The 13,399-nt window shown below is 34.7% G+C and overlaps 1 long non-coding RNA gene across 1 annotated transcript in view; it reads left to right on the top strand.

Annotated features, from left to right (window-relative positions):
* Positions 1-12,140, top strand: part of LOC144301622 (uncharacterized) — a 114,313-nt gene extending 102,173 nt beyond the window's left edge. The window contains exon 6 of the long non-coding RNA XR_013368379.1: positions 11,210-12,140. This is a non-coding gene — a long non-coding RNA (uncharacterized LOC144301622). The remainder of the gene's footprint in view (positions 1-11,209) is intronic.
* Positions 12,141-13,399: the final 1,259 nt, after the last annotated feature.

The following is a 13,399-nucleotide window of genomic DNA, read 5'->3' as shown; positions in this document are numbered from 1 at the left end:
TATATTTTATTTCATTTACCTTCTTATGAGTCCAAAAGCAATTAGTAATTATATAAAATAATTGCAATTAGTGCATAAATCAGTGCATAAATAATCATCATTCCTGAACATACTGGTACACCTAACTTGTCTATCTCTGAAGCAATCTTGAAGCCAAATAAATCTAAGCAAAAGAAGAGACAGTAACTAATCAGTGGTTTGAATTGGATTAAATCACTACCTCTGAAAAGTCCAGTGTTCCAGGGAGAATTCTGGGTTTCTTTTCAGTCCTACTTCTGTTGATACTGTTGCTAACCCTTGATTAAGTAGACAGTCTTATGAAAGAGATAAATAAAATAAATGAAACCACAACTGTCAGGGGGAAAAAAGGGTAATAAAGGAGAGAAAGTTTGGGGCATGTGGCCCATTTCCATTTGTAACTACGTACAAAGCCTGCAGACATAGCTGCCAGAACGTGAATAATAACATGCTACCTGGAAAATGGTGCCAAATGATATCGTACCATATGGGTTGATTGTTACAATCCAATCAGAATTTCTTAAGTAGTGTGAGAAAATCTGTGCCGGGGTGTTGTATACTGCATTGTTTTTCAAGTTGAGTTTAGTTGAGGCTTGAGGGCTGGCATATGCAGTGAATATAAATTCACTCTCAAAGTATTGAATTCTTTCAGGAAAATATTTCAGCAATGTATGAGGTATAATCCTGGCCAGAAGCCTGAGATATTAAAACAAGATTAAATTGTTACTAATGCTAATTCCGTAACCTTGACTATAACTTCACAGATTTTATAGTATATAGTTGTCTTTTTTTTTTTTTTTAATGAGAATATTTAGTTTCAAAATGGGTGTAACATAAATTTAATGAACTCACTGGAAATTTCTTCTGGGACTTCTAAATAATATAAATATTGCTTGGCTTCATTTCCATATCATATATTGCAGGAATATTAAAATCCTAGGATTTACAAAGTACTTTCCCATTTGATCTTCATACAACTATGTGATGTGAAGTACTTGAGGAAACTACTATTTTGGTTGAAGGAAGTTAATTTCCGAGGTCAATCAGCAGATAATTATGATTTAACAGGAGTTAGAATTCATATCTTTTTATATTTCTAAACATTATTATTAAATTTTTTGTAAACTTATACAAGCAGAATTTTGAAAGATTTTCTTTTAATCTTCTGTATAAAAACAGATCAGAATGCTTGTCACATTGAAAGGGTTTATTTTATTTTTTTTGAAAGGGTTTAGATATTTGTTTCCTTCTTCTTCTTTTTGTTTTAATAGTTGATGTTCTTTGTGAATTTTCTATTCCAACATGAAATGTAGAGAGATCTGAATTTTTATTCATAGACTACTGAAATAATATTTTGTTATAATTATGTTTTATAGAATGCTTTGTCAATATGAGAAAAAATTCTAACTGCCTTACTTTAACATTTATTTAGATGACTATGCATCTTATAATATTTTTAAAAGTTTTGTCACTAGAAATTTGGAGCAAATTTTCAATTCTTGATTGTTTAAGATAGTAGTGACTAGACAATTTCACAAAAATGTCTCATAAGTCACAGTTCTGAAAGCGAAATAAAAGTTTACAACCAGTAAGTGTACAAACCAAATGAGAGTAAACATAATATTCTAAAAATAGTACACTTCCGGTAGATACTTTTCGAATGAATCAATGTAAGAAGACTAAATAATATAATGAAGGAAAAAAAAAGAGCACTAAATCTCTATTTTTCTGTTACCTCTATTTGGATGCTTTAAAACTCTCTCCTAAGTATTAGTAAAGATAGTTATAAAAAGCTATGCCTCTTTATAAGGTTCGATTTGCTTTCCTATTGCAACTATGACATATTCAATAAGTTTCTAAGGGAAACTAGTTTCCATTATTGCATGGTTCATGATTTACATTTTTGAATGTGTCAAATGGGTCTGCAAGAACTCTATATTCTAACATAATTACCATCGAGGATGTTGAAGAAAATGCTTTCTTATGTGTGGATTGGTACCACCCTAAAATAAAATTATGATTTGAAACATGGGTCCCAAGTGTCTATTTGATCTTGAATTTCTTTCCTATAATCTCAAAACAAGCAATAATATGAGACGTTTAAGCACATGATTCATCATTTCATTGTGGTTCATTAACTTGTGTAAAAAACTTGAGGAGTTCTCAAGTACATTTTATATGCACAGCTTATTTTGACATTTACGATATGAATTCAAGTCCTAGACATGAAAGACAAAATTATGAAATGTTTTCAATGTAATCAGGAGAAAATTTTATATCTTTGTAGTACTAGAGGCTTTCTTTTTATTTTATTATTATTTATTATTATTATTTTAAAAGACTATTTATTTGAGAGAGACAGAGTGTGTGAGATTGCAAGAGAGCACAGCAGGGGAAGCTGCAGGCAGAGGGAGAGGGATAAACAGGCTCCTGGCTAAGCAGGGAACCCGATGTGGGGTTTGATCCCAGGACACTGGGATCATGATCCCAGCTGAAGACAGATGCTTAACCAACTGAGGCACCCAGATACCTTTATTATTTATTATTTTTAAAAGATATATTTATTTATTTGAGAAAGAAAAAGAGAGCATGGGGGGAGGGCCAAAGGGTGAGGAAGAGAGAGTCTTAAGCAGAGTACACTGAGTGCAGACCCCGATGTGGAGTGGATCTCCTGACCCTGAAATCATGACCCCGAGATCATGATCTGAGGATGACCCTAAGATCATGATCTGAGCCAAAACCAAGAGTTGGATGTTAACGGACTGTACCACCCAGGTGCCCCAGGCTTTCTTTTTAAATAAGGAACAAAAAAGATAAGCAAAAATTAGTAATTTCTCTATATTAATAAATATAATAAAGAATATGAAAACAGACACTGCAAACAATGCCAGCAAATATTTGATCGACAAAGAATTATTACAGAGAATATATAAAGAACTCCCACAAATCAGCAAGGAAAAGACAAATAGCGCAATATATTAATTGGTAGTATGCATAAACAGACATTTCAGTGAATGGCTTATAATTGTAAGAAAATATTTCAACCTCTTTTGTAATCAGGGAAATTCCAATTAAAACCACAATGAGATGCCATTGCACACCCACCAGATTGGCAAAAATTAACAAGTCCAAGAACACGAAGTTTTGGCAAGGCTGTAGAATAACGGGAACTCATACAAAGCAGATAGGCTGTACATAAGCAAAAATATTTTTGAAAGCAATTTGGCATTATCTAATGAAATTTGAAAATGTGAAGTGTGAATTCATAATCTCACTCCTGGGAATATATCCTAGAGAACTTTGACCTGTGTTCACCACAAGTCATGTAATTGAATGCCAAATGCTCATAACAGTGGCATTGTTTGTACTGGCCAAACAAACGGAGGCAAACGAATGAACAAATTAGCAACATGCCAGAACCACAAGATGCATTGAGAAGAAAATTAATTAATAGACTGTGTCACATTCTAATAATGTAAAATTGTTCCATAGTAAATAGAGATGCACTATAGCTATCAGTGACATTGTAACTAGATCTTACAAACATTATGCTGGTTAATAACAAGCAGGTTGCAAGAGGAGCATAGAGATAAAAAATGAATATTTCAGTGGTAAGGCCACTGTCTGATTTGAGGGAGAGGTAGACAGCAGACAAGGAGGGGATGAAATTAAGGATGGCTATAAAATAATTTTAGTAGTATCATTAAAGTTTGATTTTTCAGACTCATTGATAGGTATTGAAGTATGTATTATATTTTCCATGTGGTACCTATATCAATATTGACATCTATTTATATTTCAGAATTTAATTAAAATTTAGACTAAGTTAAATAGATGTTCCAATAGTTTCTTGCCTCACCACAATAGCTTACCTTGACCAATCAACATATTGATAGATTTAGGAGACCACCTGCTATAGAGGAGTAAAAAGAGGGTTAGTTATCAGCAATAATAAATAAGAAGCCGTTTGTAATTTCTATTCCTTTCACTCTTCTGAGTCCAGGCCGGTTCAGATTTGGTCAGAGAAGAAGTCACCCTGCATATTTTGATATTTTGAGTCAGAAGAGATACACTGCAGGGAATAGAAGGACCCCTAGCTGTGGCAAAAGCTGGGGGAGTGAGCAGGAGCTAACACCAATGATCCTCTGTATGTGCAGCTAGGGAGTGGGTGATTCTCAAGAAGTTACTCAGAAAAACACTGGCAAAAGCCACGCAGTGAAATGTGGAGATTTGCGAGCTACATTTTCAGAGATTTGTTCATTACACATGATTTTCTTATTTCTCAAGTGATTCTGATGCAAGACTTCTGCAGATAAATCTTTGAGAAACTGTTGTAGGTGATTGTCCTTTTACTATACTCTTGATTCCTTCTGAGATATTACAAATCAGTATTCATATAAATATTAATGAATTGTCTTCAATAGTGGCACTAATTTGGATAGTTTCATTGGAAGCCAATGTTTTTGGTGTAGTTCACAGCCCCTCAAGCATAAGTGGTTGCCTTTATGTAAAGCCTTCCCTTCCTTTTACCTTTACCCTGAGGCTGTGAATTAGAAATTAGGCAAAACTATTTTGAAAATCTGACCTATCAGCTTTTCCATAGAACTTCCTTAGATTAGACCACCCTAAAGCCTATATACAACTCAGAATAGCTACTGGAATTTACAAATTGTTCCAACATGTCTCTGTATAATTTAAGCTATTGAAAAAACTATGTTTGCATCGAAACTTGCCTCTGGAGTTTCAATGCTCATTACAATGTGGCAATTCCACCAGCCACTCTGGTCTGATCTCTTACCTTTCAGGAACACAGAAAATTACTAGGTTTGGGATCAGGCTCCATATAAAGCTATACTTATGTCACCCTGACGAATGTGTCTGTGAATCAATAGAACATTCATGTTGAAAAGAGTGATTTTCAGACTAACCACATCTCTCCTAGATTAATGTTAGTGAAGTTTTACTAGTCCAATCTTCTTCTCATTAAGTAGATTTAACTCAGCCAATTGATAGATTGACATTCTACTTATTAAGAAATATATGCTAAAAAGAATAAAACAGAGGATTCAGTTTCATTTTTCTCCAAAATTATTAGCATTCTTAAATTTTTCTAGCTTGAATTCTTATAAAAGAACAAGGAAGTGAATGTGGGTATTTAGCTAGAATTTGCTAATCAAGATAATGATTATAACTACTTGGAAAAGTTTAGTGCTCAACATAAGTTGAAAAAGATTTTTATCATTTCATCCATCTCTATATGACAGGTCCCTTTATTTATTATCCCCACTCTACAAATAGTAATGAATTTGCTTAAGATGTCATAGCTTTTAAGAAGCAGAACTATGGAACTATGTCTATTTGCCTTTCCAGTCACAAAAGAATATCTGGGGTGCCCCATGAGCGATACATCCTCTGTTATCATCATCATCACATTTGTCACATTGTCATTTTTCCCCAGCTTCATTCTGGGGAGCTGCGCTTTGGGGCAGTCTCTCCTGGGCCAAGAAAGAATCTAAATCAAGACAGTCTTTGTTTAAAAATCTAGTAGTAAGTAAAGAACAAACTGTTGGTTACCAAGTGTGTGGGAGGATGGGTGAAATAGGCGATGGGGATGAAGAAGAGGACTTACTGTGATGAGCACCAGGTGTTGTACGAAAGTGATGAATCACTAAATTCTACACCCGAAACTAATATTACACTGTATGTTAACTAACTGGAATTTAAATAAAAAACTTCTTTAAAATCAACTAGTGAGATCCCAATGTTAGCTGTGTAAACCTACAAATTTTTTTCTGCACCCAGAAACCTATGTTTTCCACAGTCCTATCTAAACTCACGCCTACCTTCTTAATTTTGGCAGCTTAAAAATGGAACAGCGCATTTCATGATTCCTCACTTGGATGGAATTCTTTCCTGTACTCCCTGCCCTGTTCTGCCTTCTGTGATCCATGTCCCGACCTGTAAACCTTGACCATACTTCACCCCTAATCCCTTTGGCCCTCTGAACACAAACTCCAACCCCCTATACTCTGCTCCTGAACATTCCTTTATCCATTTCTTGGCTGGCCACCAGCCTGGCTTGACCCCCAGTACTGAGTTTCTTGGCTTGGTTTTTCTGGTGGTTGTATTAAATCTGTTATTGATATTGAAATGATTAGTATTCGGGGAAATTTTATTTGCTATTTGAATATCACACAACTAATAGACATCACTTTTTAGAGTATTTTATACATTGTGGTAATATGGATGAATGATTAAAGACATAGAAAGAAACTAGATTCAGACTGGCAAGGTTCAAACAGTGACTTGTTGACTTTCTAGCTGTGTAATCCAGGGCACACTTCTTTTTCTTTTTCCTTTTTTTTTAATATTTATCTTTTAGAGAGAGAGAGACAGTGAGCAGGGGGAGGGGCAGAGGGAAAGAATCTCCAGCAGGCTCCCCGCTGAGTGTGGATCCTGAGGAGGCACAATGTTATGACCCCCAGATCATGACCTAAGCCAAAACTGAGAGTCCACCACTCAACCGACTGAACCACTCAGGAGCCACATTTTCTCTTTCTACATAGCTCAGTTTCCTCTTCTATAAAATAAATTGGTTAGGAATCATACCATTATTGAAATTGTTAAAAGGAATTAATTTATGTAAAACATTTTAAAAATCATCTTGGCAGAGGATAGGTGCTATATATTTTAATATTGTTTGGAGCACCAGAATGTTACAATGATTCCAGTACATATTTCATATTTCATTTACATTTGCAGTTGTTCCTTTTGCAAATTATATTGAGCAGCATTCTTTATAATTATCAGTAACTTCAGTTGTCTGTGGTGGGCACCTGTATACCTTCTCTAGCAAGTGTTCATGTATAGTATGTGATCTCTAGAGACTGAAACATGTCCACTTCTTTAACCAGACTTTAACATGACCACTCTGATTTTGAGAAAAAGACATCTGCATCAATTATGACAACTGATGTCTGTGTTTTTAATAAAAAGTACAAGTGAATAGAATAGTACTTTGCCTTGGCAGCAGTAAGTAAATCACATTGCCTGAAATGAAGTGTCCATGATGAGAAATAGCTGGAGAAGGAAGAGACTTGAATGGTAATCTAAGTTTCATCTTTTTGCAAGGAAAATATTGAGTAGGGATGGGCAATGCATCATTGTGTGCAGTCCAGTAATAGGGCCTGATTTGCATTGTAGGAGTATTTTTCAAACAGCACTGTGAGATGGCCAGAAGCCTCTTGATGAGGTGGAAGGCAATTTTTGTAATTTATAGTTGAAACAGTGGTGGCCAGAAATAAAACAGAGAGAGGAATGAGAAGAGCAATGGTAAAGGAGTGAGATCTATAAACTAGTGACTATTTAAATGAATAAAAGGAAAAGTCTAGTAACAGATTTCTCCTAAGGGCTACTAAACGGTTAGTATTGCCTCTTATCAAAATGGGGACTATATAAGGGAAAACCAATTTGTAGACTTCCAGCAGATTATTAGATAAACCATTCTTGTACTAAGCAGTCAATAGTAACAGAGAAAACAGAATGCATTTTGTAGAAGCATTTCTATCCAATTCTGACTAATACTGCCCTCAGTCTGGTTATGGCATGCCAGCAATGTGGTGACTGATCAGTGGGATGTGTTGGAGCCCCCATCAATGTCATCACTGCCAGAGTCCGTGGGGCTGATGAGCAATCTAAGAGGGAAGGATCTCTGGAGGACCAAAGGAAGTAACAGAGAAGGTGGCCAAACATGAGCACCACTGTGGGACCCACATCATTATGTCCATCATGGGAGCCTCAAGATATTTGAAAATGATGCTTTGATGCTTTGATTGTGAGATAAATCCACCTTCTCCACCATATTTTAAATCTCCCTTTAGAGATAAGAATCCCAATCCTTCTTATCAATTTAACATTTGAAGAAGGGATATCATTATTATTTGATCATATATCATTCGATAAGTAATAATAGAATCTTGTTTCTTTGTAACTTTTTCTGCTGAGGAAAAGAAAAAACAATAAAGCACAACATTTCTTAGGTTTTTTTTTCCTTCTCAAGCAGTTCACATCCAAATATTATATGGAGTGGAAGGGGAAAATGCTAATTTCAAATACACAATTTACAGTATCATGCTAAAGCTTATAATATAACAATTAAAAATAAAGGCTTTGATCCAGATTGTCTAGGCTTAAAAATCTCAGTTCTATCACTTCCAGTTACATAACAAGCAACTTATTTTGACTTAATTGGGCTTCAGTTTCCTCTGAAGTAAAGTGGAGCTTGTAATAATATCTAATTTGTGGGGTTATTTTATGTAAAACATTTAGTGTCTAAAAATAGTAAACTTTGGAAAAATGTTAGCTTCTAGTATCATGATGGATATTTCTATATATTAAGCACATGCATTTTAGCAAATGCAATTTTCAAGTGGCTACTCACTTTCTATTTATGAGTTGTTACTATTTTGGAAGGGATGGATTGGAACGCCAACATTATATCAGTAGATTGATTGCTATACAAATTCCTTCAATTTGTGGTGATTATAACATTTTCATAATTATTGCTCCTCTGAACTCTCCATTTGCGTTTGCTGAAAGATTTAGGGTTTAAAGTTAAACCCTTTTGAAAAGAGAATTAGTCGGGAAGTTGGGATTAACTCTAAACTTGGTGAATATACTTCTCAATCTCTTTGTAAACCAAGATTTTCTCTGTCCTCTATTAAAAACCACAGGGAAAACATTTCTCCTGGAGGTTTCAAGGGCAATCCTTAATGTTGTACAGCCAAGTACTGCATGATTAGTGTCCAAAGAGAAAAACTCAAGAAAAGCTGTTGGAATCAATAGCAGAGTTTAAAGCCTTAATTATATAACTAAATGCCTCTACTTGTCCATAAATCCTTTCACAGAAATGACACGATTAGTTTTTATGGGCTAGGAAGAAATTCAAGGGTATTTTTCAGAAGATTATTATAAGGGGATTCCCAGATCCCAACACAATTTGGGGAGACAACTATTAAAAGAGGGTCTGGCTGGAAGGCTATCAAAGAGATTGAAGTTATGCAAAGAAACATAGATAAGATAATTCCCAAGGTGCAGGTTTACAAATAAGGAACTAAAGCAAACAAAATTAGCCCATCTGACTAAAATGCATTCTGGACTTAAAGGATTCTTAGCTATTACCTATATTGTTATCAAGTTATTTTTATAGAAAATCTTCATTGAGCAGACTCTCCTTTACTTTTTTTTTTTTTTAATTTTTATTTATTTATGATAGCCACACAAAGAGAGAGAGAGGCAGAGACACAGGCAGAGGGAGAAGCAGGCTCCATGCACTGGGAGCCTGATGTGGGATTCGATCCCAGGTCTCCAGGATCGCGCCCTGGGCCAAAGGCAGGCGCTAAACCGCTGCGCCACCCAGGGATCCCCTAGACTCTCCTTTACTAATGGGGATTTTTTGCTCCATCCTCATTAGATGCAAAATTTTAAATTTTACTCCTTTTCAGGGAAAGCAAGATGTGGCCATAGAGCAAGGAAGTGATATTTGTTCATTCATTCAACAAATACTTATTAACCAACTAACATGTACCACCAGGTGCTCTCCTAGGCATTAACGCTGGTTTGCGTACGTTTAAATTATTGATTTTAATAGGCATACAGGCTGACAGAGATGATAATATTACTCATACTCTTTCACAGTAAACTATTAATTAAGTAATTTTAACCAAAAAAATGAGGTATTTGGTGTATAATAAACAATAAAATGCATTCATTCTAAGTGCGCAGCTTGGCAACATTTGAGAAATGTCTACATCTGTGTTACCACAAATATAATCAAGATGTAGAATATTTCTGTCACTTCAATGTTTACTTGGCCTTCTTTTCCCCATGTTCGCTTCCAAGCAAACAATCTGCGCCCTGTCTCATTAGGTTAGATTTGCCTTTATGGAACTGGTGATTATTTATCATCTGCAAACAATAGTTAACAAAAGATAAAACACTAGAATATTGAAGGATGTCATTTTAAAATTCGGAGGAAGGATTTCAAGTTTCTGAGGCAATGGTTGAATCATAACCACAACATTACAATCACAAAAGGGATTCAGTGACTTCCTGAAGGAGATCATTCTGTTGGGAAGGCTCAGGCCAGGCTTCTTCCCATGCGATGAGCTGTGCAAAAGTGGCCATGCACAAACATGGGATGGAGAATCTCAGGAGATTAAAACTGGAGGGCATTAAGCCAAAAGACTTAACGTGTTGTAGACAAAGAATCTATAGACTCTAGGGAGTCCCCAGAAACCTTACTTGAAGTTATCTAGAGAGTGTGAGGAAAAAATGGAAATTGACTCCAGTAAGAGTCCCCAAACTGACAATTTGTACTGTGAAGAGTAAATTAAATGATTGCATGCCTGTGTTAGTCAGCTCTAGGGCTGTGATTTTTATATGTATTTCTAAAGCTATGGGTTTTCTTTCTTCTCTTTTTTTTTCTTTCCTCCTCCTCCTCCTCCTTCTTCTTCTTCTTCCAAATAAACTGTCATTTCTAATCTCCCATTGTAGTCATTTAAGTAAATTTGAAATGTCTTAACTTATTTAGCTGAAATAATCATAGCAATGCTTTCATTATGATTTGACCCTTTACTGTAAGGAATTCACACAGCTTACAAATGACTCTAGACTGACTAGTGTTTATCGGCGGTAATATGGCCATCATGATACTCTAAGCCAATTTTGGTTGAATTCAGTAAACATTTGGTAAAAGCATCAACCTCAAGCTTTTGCATGGAGGACTTAAAACTTTACAGAGCACGTGAACATGCATTGTCTCAAAATATTGTCTTTTTTCTGAGATGGAAAAACTAAAGCTGGTGATTGGATGAATGTTTTTTTCTGAGATCATAGAGATATGAGAGATAGAGTGAAGACCAGAACCTAGATCTTCCTACTTCTGGTCTAGGACTTGCTTCAAGATTGGGGTGGAAGTTTCCATCACTGTCAATTATGTCTAATCCCCTCTCCCTGACTCTCCCTCCCTAACCACAAGCCAATCAGCATCTCCTTTTTGCATCTCTATGCAGTGCCAAGAGGATCATCTGTCATCGATAAATAATATAAATATATTTGAATAATGAATATTTGTAAGTATCAGCCTTAATTTCCAACCCTACAAATATTCTTTCTCCCTTTCTCTCTGCAGGCCTAAGAGATTAAGACTTCAATCCTTAGCCAAAAATGGTATTTATTCATGTCTTTAAAGTCCATAGTGGTATCTATGAGTCCGCTTGATCCAAGTTAGATTTTAGGAGTGGAAGAGGATTAAAGCAAGATCAGGGAAAGATCAACCTTGGCTGGTATCTCTGTCTCCACTTCTGCACAGGTGAGGGGAGGTCTTTCATTCTTATTTTCTTGAGGCTCCTTGAGTCCTAAGCACACTGTATTAAGGAATAGAGGAATTTCCCTCTGGCGCTGTTCCGATACTATTTGGAATTTCCAACTTTCTGTTTGACTCCTAAATAGTTCCTTAACTCATTTGTATATAATCTTATTTTTTTTTAAAGATATCTTCATCCTTTCATTTGTTTCTTCTTTAGGAGACTAAGCAAACTACAGCAAATATTTTTGGGTTGGCCATAAGATAAACTTTGATTTTGATAGAGTTTTCGACAGCCATGCTTTTTTGTGATGACTATTGCAAATGGCGTATTTAAGAGTTATGATTTTTGTTAACTTTCAAATATGCAATACAGTATTATTAATTATAGTTGCCATGCTGCACATTGTATAATAAATTGCTATTTTCTTATTAAGGTAGATACATACCTAATGGGCTTTTGTTTTGCAAATATAAGTCACATCTTCCTTCTAAGTTTATAATTTTCAAAAGATTTCCTAGTTATTTTTGTGCTTCATCTTTTAAGTGACTTTCAATAACATGTTTATTTTATGGCCATAATACATAATTTAAAATATTTTTCTTTACTTCCATATATGTTTATATGTCTGTGTGTATGTGTATAATTACATATATAATAAATTAAATTTTTATGGAAAATGGTGTCTTTGGTCTAGAATCTTTCAAACTAGTTATTATTTTGATATAATAAAATGATAAGTCTATCATGTATTAATTTTTAATTATCCCAATTACTGTATATTATTTCTTGTATTTCTCTTTTATTTCATTGTCTTTAATTTCCAGGCATACAAATCAATTGAAAATATGCTAGTGGGTCTCCATATTTCATATAATAAGTCTAAAAATTTTGACCTTATTTTTTTTAAATTACATTGATTAGGACATCCAAGACATTGTTAATATTGTTAATATATAGTAGTTGAAGACACATATTGTTAACATTGTTAATATATAGTAGTTGAAGACACATATTGTGACCCTTTTAATAAACATGCTACTAGCATTGCTCCATTAAGAATACATTTTGTTGGGATCCCTGGGTGGCGCAGCGGTTTAGCGCCTGCCTTTGGCCCAGGGTGTGATCCTGGAGACCCGGGATCGAATCCCATGTCGGGCTCCCGGTGCATGGAGCCTGCTTCTCCCTCTGCCTATGTCTCTGCCTCTCTCTCTCTCTGTGACTATCATAAATAAATTAAAAATAAAAGAATACATTTTGTTATGGTTTGTGTGTGTATATATAAATATATATATGTATAAAACATAATAGATAGATAGATAGATGATAGATAGATACCAACACATATAAGTAAGAAGATAGATACATACATATATACAGACAGACAGGCACAGGGATTTCTAATGTGAATAAGCTCAATTGAGTCTAATTCTTTTCACTTTCCAGGCAACATAAAAGTTGAATTTTCACCTCTCTCATATTAGGTATGGCCAGGAAGTAGTTAGGCTAATTAGATAAAAGTGACACATGAATATAATAATTTTATCACTCAAACTGTATTCCTCTTTCTCTCTTTCTGTTCTCTCTCTGAAATGGCAATAGACAAATTGAGTATTGGTACGGGGTTTCTGTAAGACAAAAATGATGAAAAAGGCTAGACAATTTATGGAAGAAAATTATTCTGCAAAAATGGCTTGAACAGCCAGCAGACTTTTTGAGAGCAAAAGAAAGATTTAGAGGGGCTGAAACACTGAGATTTTGGGGTCAGTTGTTACTGTAGCTTCACCTAACCTGTCTTGACTAAAACCCCTATTTTAATGCAATTTTTAAAAAAATATTTTTTAGTTAATGATGTATAATGTTCTTCTTTCTGATATATTATTATTCATATTAATATATTCTATAATATTGAATCTGTTCTGAAAAATTAATAAGGTTTTAGATAAGTTAAATTGTCTCCTTAAGAAAATATTCCCTCATTATTGGTTGAAAGTATTGTCATATTGTAAGAAACC

Source organism: Canis aureus, chromosome 30, assembly GCF_053574225.1.
Source record: "Canis aureus isolate CA01 chromosome 30, VMU_Caureus_v.1.0, whole genome shotgun sequence".
NCBI lineage: Eukaryota > Metazoa > Chordata > Mammalia > Carnivora > Canidae > Canis > Canis aureus.
The sequence above is the reverse complement of the archived record's forward strand: the minus strand, read 5'-3'. Positions and strand labels throughout refer to the sequence as shown.